The sequence below is a fragment of the Protopterus annectens genome, chromosome 8.part0, assembly GCF_019279795.1.
Source record: "Protopterus annectens isolate FY-2018-M chromosome 8.part0, PAN1.0, whole genome shotgun sequence".
Taxonomy (NCBI): domain Eukaryota; kingdom Metazoa; phylum Chordata; order Ceratodontiformes; family Protopteridae; genus Protopterus; species Protopterus annectens.
The window spans coordinates 499306513-499311679 of NC_056741.1; positions in this window are offsets into that span (position 1 = coordinate 499306513).

The following is a 5167-nucleotide window of genomic DNA, read 5'->3' on the forward strand; positions in this document are numbered from 1 at the left end:
CATTCCTGAATGTGTCCATAGAATGCCTTTATACAGGTATCTGCAGTCTGGTCCATATTTTCAACAGGCCTGGGGGCTTTGAAGGTTTCCACATCATTTATGAGGGGTGTGAACATGCTTGACATGAGCTGTTGACTGACGTCCCGCCCTCCAGACTGAGCAAGGTGAGGGTCACATTTAGCTATCTGTCGGGTGATAGAATGTGCCACATAACACAGGCACACAGGTCACTCCACAGCAACTACAAGTATGAGGCAGTCATTGTCCATGCTGGTGTGAACAACCTGAGATGTACCTCCCTGGACCACATGGAAAGAGACACAGAGGAGCTCTTATAGCTCCCTCTCATACTCAGGACTCCCACACAGCCTTCATGCTCACACAGGAGAGTATAGATTTCTCTGCAAACACCATCATACTGGGTGACGTCAGCTACCCAAACATAGACTGTGAACATTACTCAAGCCACAATACCCAAGCTCTATGGTTCCCATAGTTCAGACACTCTTTAGCTATGGAATAGGTAATCAACTTTCCCACAAGAGGGGCAGATATACTAGACCTGATCATCACAAACATGAGTACAAAATGCTCACCACTTGAAGTATATCCCTCATTGTTGCAATCGAACCATATACTAATCACACTGGAGTACTGGTTCCCCACATATGCAAACCTCAAACACATCGATGTGTGTGTGGGAGATGCCCCTATTAGCAACTGTGACAGTACACTACAGGATGCAGATTCCCCTTTTGAAACACTGATGATGTCAGCACTCTAACTATATTACCTAAATTAAAGTTTGCCAGTAATTCGTATAGCGCGCTCTGCTAATGTGTTTTTCTCCGGTGTCATAATATAGTTAGGTAGGGGTTTGAATCCTGCAAAGGGAATGTATGTGTGTTAGTATGAGTGGGGTTTGTGTGTGTGCATAATGCTGTGAGGGAAAAGTGCCTTTTGCCAACTGGGAGAACACACTACAGGGTGCACATCCCTCTTCCTGAACACAGATGATGTCAGCACCATCTAAGTACAGCATTAGAAAGGATTTCTCCCCCTAATGCAAATAGCACACTCTGCTAATGTGTCTGCCTCTAGTGTCATAATACAGTTAGGTAGGGATTTGAATCTTGCAAATGGAAAGTATGTGTTTTACTGTGGGTGGGGTTAGTGTGTGTGCACAATGTTGGGGTGGGATGTGGCTTTTGCCAAATGGGGCTATGCACTGCAGGGTGCACATTTCCATTAATAAACAGTGATGTTGACAGCACCCTATTCAAACAAAACAACAAAAGAGAAGGTGTTTGTACCACTAACGCATGTACGGTAACACTTCTTAAAGTAATGTCCACAAAACGAAGTAGGATAAACGAACAATCCTTTTACTCTATACAAACAACATTACAACAGACAACTGCCAGTACTCAGTATAGTGCTACATGTTACTGTAGCACGCACATGTACCAGAATATACCTAGATAGTGTTTTGAAGTCTGAATGTGGCAAGTGTGTGGATGTGGGATGTTTCTGTGTGTACGTTTCCGTATGGAAAACATGTTTGATGTGGCAATCAGGGTACCACAGTACCTGATGCACATTACACTTTTAAACTAATGAGGTTGCCTGCACCCTGTGAGTACAGGTAGAGAGGAGGAAATCAGTAGTAATCCACATAGTGCACTTTTCAAATGTGTACCTGTCATGTATCGACAGCTACTCATGTAGGGTAATAAATAATGGGAATGGCAGGTGAGTGTGAGCATGTGTGGGGGTAGCAGGGTGTGTGTAAATGCATGTGTGACAGAACAGATACATATAGCTGAATCTAAGTGAATAAGCGACAAGCAAGCCCTAAGGAACAACGGCAAAAAGAGTTGCAAATAAACGTATTTTAATAAGACCGTTTTCACTCTTGCAAGAGCAGGAGCTTCTTCAGACAAGTTTAAAAATTACAGAAACACTCATTTTAAAAGCAACAGCTGATGAACTTGTGATGTCATTTCCTTCAAGGGAAACACTTACGGACACACTTTTTTATATGTTAAAAACAGATTATAAAAATACTAAGTATCTTTATACAAAATCTTGTCTCAAACAAAATATACAATAATGTAATTAAATAACCTAACTAAGATTTTATATGAATAGTAATTGAAATTAAAATTAAGACTTTTTCTTAAAAGGACCCAAGGTACCAACCATGATAAAGGTATAACAGCCATAAGGTGAGGTCTGTATATAAGCAGATAAACATATTTTGTATGCTAAAGATATACAAAGCATAATAAGCAAGAGCCATAGTTCCAGTGGTTTCTCCTAAAACCCAATATGTATAAATACAGTGTGTATATAGGGAAAAGATCATGCAGAGAAATATATGTATGTATCCTACCCTCCATAAAAAGTTCTAATTCAACTTCTTAGATAACTTTTATATTTCAAGATGACTGATATATTGCAGGTCTCATTCAAGCCAGGAGGGGCAAAGGCATTTAAAAGTAGTTGCCATTCAAGTTCTTTTAATTCTAGGAGGATAGACTGAGGCCCCCCCCTTATACCCACTTTTACCAAATCAATACCCATGAAGGAAAAACTATGTCCAACATGATCTAAAATATGCTTGGATAGGGCATTGTCATTTTTTTGGTTTCTAATTGCATAATTATGTTGGTAAATACGGTCACGAAACTTTCTGTCCGTTTTACCAACATAAAATGCAGCAGCAGTTACACTGAGCTAAATAGACAACAGATTTGGTATCACAAACAATCCTGTGTCTGATGTAAAATTTCTCATTCCTTATAGAAAAGGAATTCCCAGTTTTTACTAACCTGCACCAATTACAAAACCCACAAGGGGTACTACCAGTTTGTCTTGAAATAGAATTACTAGAGTCCGTATTTTGTAACAATTCTTTTAAATTTCTGCCTCTCCTAAATACAAAAAGAGGGTAAGAGCCCAAGATTTCTAATAAATAGGCACTATTCACAATGAAGTGCCAGTTCTTTTTTATAATAGAACACATGCTGTCAATGTGTTTGTTGTGAGTTAGAATAAGGCTGGTCTTAAAATCTTGTATGGAACTGGCAGTGGTAACTCTATTGCCATTGTTCTCATATAAGAGAGGGCTGGTATCATTGTTAAGTGGAGGTGTTTGTACATTTTCAGTATGTGAAGGGTCACTTAACATAAAATTGGAAAGTAAGGGTGTATAAAATCCTGACATTCTCTGAATCTACATAACAGCACATGATGCACATTCCCATAGTCAATGGTAGCATGTGATGGTGTGCAGCTGGTACACTTTGGTAAGTAGTATGGGTGCAGATAACAATTCAGGACATTCATACAGTTACTGCAGCAGGAATGCTGGGATATATACACAATCATAGTGGAACAGTGAACAGTTACCAACATGTTACTACTTATACACATCTATGTAGTCACCCTGTGCATCAGCAACGTGTTTACCTTTTCCTGCACCAATGTTGTAGTATGCAGGAGGTGGCACAGTGTCATCATATGCACAGGGTGTGGGTTAGGTATGCCCAAGCCAGCCACTGGTAACACCAATTGACATGTGTGTGTATGTGTGTTTGTGAGGGGCAGCAGTACAGGGTGGACCGGTGTTGGTGCAGTGTGTGTGTGTATGTGTTTGCCCTAGGTGTTAAATTTCTGCATGTGTGTAAGCACGCACACAGTCCCACATAATGGCTGCCATGTACAGGGTTTTGTGGACAGCCACAGACTGCACCTGCAGGTCATCCAGATCAGTGTCTGTGGGCACGGGCACGGTACCTGTGCCTGGCAGGGGTGCTACGGACCATATCTGGTACTAACCCAGACTGGGTACTGTCATCGGAAGCGGGGGTGTGTTGACTGGACACAGTTCCCTGTTGGGACTGTCCAGAGCCACGTGCACATGGTCTCCTGGGGCGTCCTGATGACAGCACAGACCCAGCATTGCTGGGGCTGGTGCTGGCACTTGAAGTGCGTGAGTGGGCCTGTTGTCGTCCGCGGCCACTGCCAGCTGGTTCGGTTGCTGGCATACGGCCACGTCGACGTCGCAAACGCACACCATCGCCCTGGCCCATGGACATCTGGTTGTGGAGCAGCTGTTGTATGTCCCCACAACGTCTGTCAACGACATCTGTGAAGTTACGGATAGCATTCGCAACGTCACGCATGCCGTCTGTCATGGCTGTGCGACATGCTCTCAGCTCCCTCAGACCTTGTCTGGTGTACCTTTCCATACGTGCCTGTGCCTGCAAAACAGTTTGAAACATAGTGGAGGTTGACATACCTCCTTGGGCACGTCCACCAGAGGCAGTATGGCCACGGATGCCCCCACGAGAACCCATGGGCTACTGTCTGCGTGGTACCATTGGAGGACCCTGCTCATGGCTGCTTTGTGGGGATGCATGTACCGCAGGTACCACATTACCCTGATCTATGCCCACTGCATACTGTCCATCACCTAGGGACAATGGTGACAAAGGATGTAACGGCAGGATGACTGTGCGCATTGAAGGGGTTGACAGCTGTGTACTGTCAATTGGCTGACCAATGGAGGACCTTCCTGCACCATTATAGACATTTCATCATCATCAGTACCTGGGGCACAAGATTCAGGTTCCCTGCTGCAGGTCACCAGAGCAGCACCAGAACCTACGGGAGGAAAACAGGGAACACAGATTACAGTCTCAACACATATTTGACAGAGATGCACTTCAATATTAATGCACACATTCAGAAATGGACACATGCACTCATGGACACACACACACATGCACACATGGGCACAGGCACACTTGCACACATGCACACCCCACAGTAAACACACACATCAGTACTGAGTTACACTACTCTTACTATTGTTAAACTGGGTATTGCAGGTATTATTAAACACACTCACCAGCATGTATACTACAGAGTTACACTACTCTTACTAGTATTATAAATTGTTTTTCAGGTAATGTTAAACACACTCACCAGCATGTATGGCCTGCCTCATTGCTAGATGGGAGGGACCTGGAAATATGAATAAAGTAATGTCAGTGGGCACAAGTGTGCCATTTGTTTTGCATATGATACAGTACAGTAGTACACTAGTTCCCTTATACACATCAGCTGCTCATAATGTCTGTATCACACATGCACAATT